Source organism: Arachis duranensis, unplaced genomic scaffold (assembly GCF_000817695.3).
Source record: "Arachis duranensis cultivar V14167 unplaced genomic scaffold, aradu.V14167.gnm2.J7QH unplaced_Scaffold_102256, whole genome shotgun sequence".
NCBI lineage: Eukaryota > Viridiplantae > Streptophyta > Magnoliopsida > Fabales > Fabaceae > Arachis > Arachis duranensis.
The window spans coordinates 14,911-22,582 of NW_026263720.1; positions in this window are offsets into that span (position 1 = coordinate 14,911).

Genomic DNA, 7,672 nt, shown 5'->3' on the forward strand with positions numbered 1-7,672 from the left:
TTACCACTTATCAATATTGAAAAGTATGTTCAAAATATCTCAGCTTGCACTGCTATGAAAGGGTAAGCCTCGCCTTAACCAAAGAAATCTACAACACTTCAACTCAGTATCACATTTCAACACAAAATTCACTTTACAACCCATTAAAACCGTGAAAAACAACCCCATGACACGTCTGTTTGCTCCAACAAAGGAAAGAAACTTAGCAACGTGAAACATATGGCACTCATTCAAAATTAGGGGTTGTTGTTATAGGGTTCCCCAATTCCTACCTCAAACATTCATACAGCAAAAAACTGCACTAACCTCATAGATCTGAATCGTTGGATCTGGTGAATGGAAGGCAGAACAAAGAGATGTTGATATGAGTGTGCTGAGATTCGACCCTACTGCGTCAGATCAAGTGGCCGAAGATACTCCTTTCTTGTAGCTCAGTCGAAGCCATTTCTCTCTGCAGCTGCTGTTTCTTCTTGTTCGATGGTATATGCCTCTTCACACGACGTCGTTTTGCTCGTTTCAAGTGTTTACAGTACTCATCTAAATCATCAGCAAATTTATCTCTAAACACTTTTCTAAACACAACTTTTGAACTAAATTAATATTTATAAATCAACCCCTATAACTTTTTTATTTTATAAAACCTCCCAGGTCCTTAGAAGACCACATTATTCTTTCCCCATAGTAGAACCGTCCAAGAAGGATTTGTCTATTTTGGGGAAAGTAGAAGCTGGTTCTTAGAGGACCTGTTTGGAATATGCTAACATTGTGGTTGTCATTTGTGCCGTACATGAAAGTGGTATCTAAAAGGTTGACCCCAAAACTTTTGATAATACAATAGGTTCCCCATGTGATTAAGGAAATGAATGATGACGTGGCGGCTGTTTAAAAGAGTGGTATTGTTTGGGCTAGGAATAACATAGTGGACTAGTGTTGGACATGTATAGAATCGGTAAGGCCCATGCAGTGCTAAGCTCATGGCACCCAATAGAATCGGCCCGTCATAAAGATTGGATTAAATGTGAATTAAAAATGAGTTTTCCTTAATGACCAAAAAAAAAATGAGTTTCCTTATGAATTTAAAGTTGTACAATGTTAAAATATTAATTCAATAATTAATAGAGATGGTTGTGGTTATTTTTAATTTTTATAGTCGTCGTTATTGTTACATGGTTACACCATTAGTGCATTATTGTTAATTTGTTATTGTTATTATTATTATTATTATTATCGTCGTCGTCGTCCTCGCAGTTGTTTTTTCTATGACTAACAAAATTTTAAAGAAAATATTTTAGACTTTTTAATTAAACTGTTTTTAAAAATGAGTAAGTAATCTAAATTTGTAGTGTTTTTTTTATTAGTGATATTGACATGTATGAAGGATAATATAGACTTTTTATAGAAATAAATTTTTTTTGCCATATTTGAAAATGATTTTTATGTTTGTTATATATATTTTTAACCTATTCTGATCCTTTAAAAACCTTAAAATACTTTTTTTACGATAGGAGCGTCTTCATAATATTCTGCCATCTTTATGTATGTATGTAACTAAAAACAGACACTAAAAGAGGCAACACTCTTAAACAGCTAAAGACATCGGATAAAGGTTAGACGTAATTTACATATCAATATATAGGATATTTTGAAATGAGTAAAGTATCGTTTTTGTTCTTAACGTTTGGAGTAAGTCCATTTGTGTTCCTAACGTTTAAATCGTCTTATTTGTATCCCTAACATTTATAATAGTGATTTAATGTTATTCTGCTATTAATTATACTAACAAATAAGAGTCTCTTTTTCAATTATTTCTCATTTGGATGTATTCATTCTTAATTAGGTCTCACTTGAATGTGTTTGATTTCAATATTGTACCAACTATTTGTGTTTATGTTCAATTATGTCCCTAAAAAAATGAATTATGTAAATGTCGTAGGGATTAATTTCAACTTTTAATGAGCTATTTTTCGGAGTGGATCATCGATTCTATCTCAGACATTTGTATTCTAACTTTAAGAAGAGATTTTTAAAACTCAAACTAAAGCGTTCATGATGTGTAATTGACGGCAAAATAACATTGAATCACTTTTACAATATAAATATGACAATTTAAACGTTAGAGACACAAATAAAATTTATCCAAAACACATAAAAAAGCAAGAAAAGAAAGAAAGAAAGAAAGATATAGAAAACATTTGTACTGTTGTTCTTAACTTACCTGCTTGGACTAAATGTTGGGCTGGATGGAGAATAAGTTGGTGATGAGGGGCTGCAAAATAATATGGCACATAGTTATTTGGAGTGAAGAACTATAACAAAACAAGTGTGCAGTTGAGAACTAAAGTCACTGGACCATTTTCAACTACCCAAAAAGCTACTATTGAGAACCAAGGTTAAGGCTCATCCTCATTTTAGTGTTGGCAAGTTCCATTTCTGCATCCATTAGCAAAGTTCAACAATCAAAAGAATCCAAAGAATGACTCACCTATAGTATGGTGATGTGGGACTATACTCTGCACATAATCGACTGTAATAAGGGGAAGTAGGACTATAGCTTGGGAATGTAGCTCTGTTTAAATAAATAAACAAATAATTTTTATTCCCCAAGCCAACATTTTGCATAAACCCTTCACTATTTTTTCCCCCTTTAATTTTCCTTACAGAAGCAGAAGAGTGTAACAAAATTCTTACTTACCACTTATCAATATTGAAAAGTATGTTCAAAATATCTCAGCTTGCACTGCTATAAAAGGATAAGCCTCGCCTGAACCAAAGAAATCTACAACACCTCAACTCAGTATCACATTTCAACACAAAATTCACTTTACAACCCATTAAAACCGTGAAAAACAACCCCATGACACGTCTGTTTGCTCCAACAAAGGAAAGAAACTTAGCAACGTGAAACATATGGCACTCATTCAAAATTAGGGGTTGTTGTTATAGGGTTCCCCAATTCCTACCTCAAACATTCATACAGCAAAAAACTGCACTAACCTCATAGATCTGAATCGTTGGATCTGGTGAATGGAAGGCAGAACAAAGAGATGTTGATATGAGTGTGCTGAGATTCGACCCTACTGCGTCAGATCAAGTGGCCGAAGATACTCCTTTCTTGTAGCTCAGTCGAAGCCATTTCTCTCTGCAGCTGCTGTTTCTTCTTGTTCGATGGTATATGCCTCTTCACACGACGTCGTTTTGCTCGTTTCAAGTGTTTACAGTACTCATCTAAATCATCAGCAAATTTATCTCTAAACACTTTCCTAAACACAACTTTTGAACTAAATTAATATTTATAAATCAACCCCTATAACTTTTTTATTTTATAAAACCTCCCAGGTCCTTAGAAGACCACATTATTCTTTCCCCATAGTAGAACCGTCCAAGAAGGATTTGTCTATTTTGGGGAAAGTAGAAGCTGGTTCTTAGAGGACCTGTTTGGAATATGCTAACATTGTGGTTGTCATTTGTGCCGTACATGAAAGTGGTATCTAAAAGGTTGACCCCAAAACTTTTGATAATACAATAGGTTCCCCATGTGATTAAGGAAATGAATGATGACGTGGCGGCTGTTTAAAAGAGTGGTATTGTTTGGGCTAGGAATAACATAGTGGACTAGTGTTGGACATGTATAGAATCGGTAAGGCCCATGCAGTGCTAAGCTCATGGCACCCAATAGAATCGGCCCGTCATAAAGATTGGATTAAATGTGAATTAAAAATGAGTTTTCCTTAATGACCAAAAAAAAAATGAGTTTCCTTATGAATTTAAAGTTGTACAATGTTAAAATATTAATTCAATAATTAATAGAGATGGTTGTGGTTATTTTTAATTTTTATAGTCGTCGTTATTGTTACATGGTTACACCATTAGTGCATTATTGTTAATTTGTTATTGTTATTATTATTATTATTATTATCGTCGTCGTCGTCCTCGCAGTTGTTTTTTCTATGACTAACAAAATTTTAAAGAAAATATTTTAGACTTTTTAATTAAACTGTTTTTAAAAATGAGTAAGTAATCTAAATTTGTAGTGTTTTTTTTATTAGTGATATTGACATGTATGAAGGATAATATAGACTTTTTATAGAAATAAATTTTTTTTGCCATATTTGAAAATGATTTTTATGTTTGTTATATATATTTTTAACCTATTCTGATCCTTTAAAAACCTTAAAATACTTTTTTTACGATAGGAGCGTCTTCATAATATTCTGCCATCTTTATGTATGTATGTAACTAAAAACAGACACTAAAAGAGGCAACACTCTTAAACAGCTAAAGACATCGGATAAAGGTTAGACGTAATTTACATATCAATATATAGGATATTTTGAAATGAGTAAAGTATCGTTTTTGTTCTTAACGTTTGGAGTAAGTCCATTTGTGTTCCTAACGTTTAAATCGTCTTATTTGTATCCCTAACATTTATAATAGTGATTTAATGTTATTCTGCTATTAATTATACTAACAAATAAGAGTCTCTTTTTCAATTATTTCTCATTTGGATGTATTCATTCTTAATTAGGTCTTATTTAGATGTGTTCGATTTTAATATTATATTCACTATTTGTGTTTATATTCAATTATGTCATTAGAAAAGTGAATTATGTAAATGTTATAAGAATTAGTTTCAACTTTTGATAAGCTATTTTTCGGAGTGGATTATCGATTCTATCCCAAACATTTACCACTACAAGAATGTGGCCGATTAGCTACCACAAGAAGAGTCGTAAAATCATCGCTAATCTGACGCAAAATATAATTTGTGACGGATTAGCTACTGCCTAGCAACTAATGCTTTCCTCGCTAATTATAAGTCGCAGATCAGTGAGGCAAACACAACAGTCGCTAATTAATCGGAAAGTTTTTTAGCTACCGAATAGATAGTCGCAAATCCATCACTAAAATAAAAGCTAATTCCATAGAAGAAATAGACTAAACAAGAGTCACTAATTAACGACAAACTTTACTGCAGCAAACTCATCGCTAAATGCAAGCTAACTTCGTAGACAAAATAGAGTGCATAGTTGACGCTAATTAGCGAAGAATTTTTCCGAACCTAACTCGTCGTTAATTGGCCGCTAATATAAGTGCTAATCTGTCACATTTTATAACAAATCTATAGCTAATTTTTAAAAATCTTTAATCAAATTTGTAAAAATGTTGTCGCTAAACCAAAACTATTCGAAATGAGAAAATATAATTATTAAATAGTTGCTAATTTACTAAGAAATAACATATAATCAATTAATTGCATTATTATCACAAAATATCATTACAAATTTTTTTAAAACTAATAACAAATTAGTTATCTATAGGTAACTAGTGTGATTGTAGCCCTTCAAAATATTAATAAACAAATTATTGGAAATTGTTTAGTTTTTAATAAAATTACTAATTCTTCATAACTTTTAAATGAATAACACTTTTGTACGAAGTCAATTATAATTCTTCTAAAGCAAGAATAGTTTTCCTTTATCCAAATCACAAAGAACCTTTACATCATTTAAACAGTCCCAATTCCCAATAATCTAAACAATCCAATATGTTAGAGCACCTACAATAGTGAATTCCTCTTTTACTTTTTTCTGACACATAGGAACTCTAACCATTGGAGGAGAGAAGAAATGAGTTCCTGCACGGGTCTCAAGGTGAGAGAGTCCCTTTAAGCAAGGACTCAAATTAACCGATAATAATTTGTTATTTGGCAAGTTATTTTAAAAAAATAATAATATAAAATCTGAAATAATTAAATAATTATATTAAATAATAAAATAATAATTAAATTAGTAATAATTATAATAAAAATTATATTAAATAATCATATTTTTATTTAATTAATAATTTATATTAATTATTGATATCATAATTAATATTGAATATTATTTATATTATTATATTAAATTATAATTAATTAAATTTACTTACATTAAAAAATAAATTTAATTTTTACACCTTACAAAATAATTCTTAGTTGAGTTAGTTATTTTTATTTTTAAAATTTAAAATGTTAACAATATTATTAAAATTAGCAGTTGTAAACACAAAATTATAAATTAGTGTAATCCACAATTATATATTGTGTATTATTGTCATATATGAATTTATTTAATATTAATATCTTTTAATAGTTAATTATTTTTAAATTTATAAATTTAAATAATATTATTAAAAAAATCAATTACATTAATTTTAAGTATTTTAATTAATTAATTAAGTGGGACCACAATAGGGACTAAAGTTAGTTCCTCCTAATGGAGAAGAGAGAGATACTTTGAGTTCCTATTTACCGTTTATAACGCAAAAGCTGATGTGGAGTTACTTTTTATGACAGGTGGACCATAAATAGGGACTGAGATGAGTTCCCTACTGGAGATGGTCTAAGACTATATACATAAGGTGGTCAAAGGATATTTATGTATAACCGATCTTACGGTAAATATGATTCATAAGGCTGCGTTTGTTTTTTAGAAAACAAAACATTGAGAACAGGACAGGACAAGACAGTGATGGACAGAGACACAAAATTGTGTTCTTGTATTCTGTTTGGTGATAAACTAGAACAAATTATAAAAATCCAATTTATTTTTATTTTTTTCATTCAAAAAATTTGAGATAAAAAATATAATAATAAAAAATATAATTATGAATAATTAACAAGAATAATGAAAAAAAAGTAAAAAAATAAATTGTGTCTCTTGTTAGTGTCTCTACGTGCTTCCTGTCATGATGGATACACAATGTCTCTGTCCATATCTCCTCTGCCAAACACAATCGTGTATCTCTGTGTCACTGTCTCAGTGTGTCTAATAGAACAGAATGATATGGTTTGATCTATGTAGCCGATCCACCTAACGAAATAAAACTTCGCTGTTATTGTTGATTGTTGTTATTGGTTTGTTAAAAAAAAAAAAAGAGCTTCTTTTAACCGAAACTAATTACCAAAAAAACACCAACGTATATCATTAAAATGTCAAAAAACACATTGGAACCCTTCTTTGTTAACAAAGCCAGGTTTTGATTCTGTTAAAATGATACACACAAATTACCATCAACAGTAACAAAGTTAAGTAGTACAACATTAACAAAGTGAAGTTGTAAAGTTCGTTCTTCGTTGTGCCCACATCATATACATAAGATAACACTATGCTAGTCATAGTCTCAAAATTCTCCTGTAGTGATGCGCCTACCATGGACAACTGTTTGATAAGGGCCTGCTTGGTTGCTGTAGTCCTCTAGCAGCAATTCTGCAAATGCATAAGAAAATTGGGAAAACAAGAAAGTCAACCTCAATCCAACTGCAGAAAAATTGGAGAAATAAGAAACTCAACTTCAATCCAACAATGTGATCTTTTCTTCAATTCAACACATCATACCAATTTTAGGAAAAGACTTTTCAAGCAATTCAACGAATAACCTAAAGGGAAATTACACAAGTAACAAAGTCACAGGGAAGTCAGCCTTCTTTAACTATCAGCTCTATCTAATATTGAACTAGATTTCCTTAAAAACCCCAACCTTATCTATACTCCTACAGATATAACTACAAATAAAGTTATAAAATAAACATGCAAATACTAAAGGACTTGCACAGAGGATTTGTAACAATTCTATCTCTTTCTACATAAGTCTATATAAGAATTGGTAGAACTCAAATACTTTAGCCGCTATA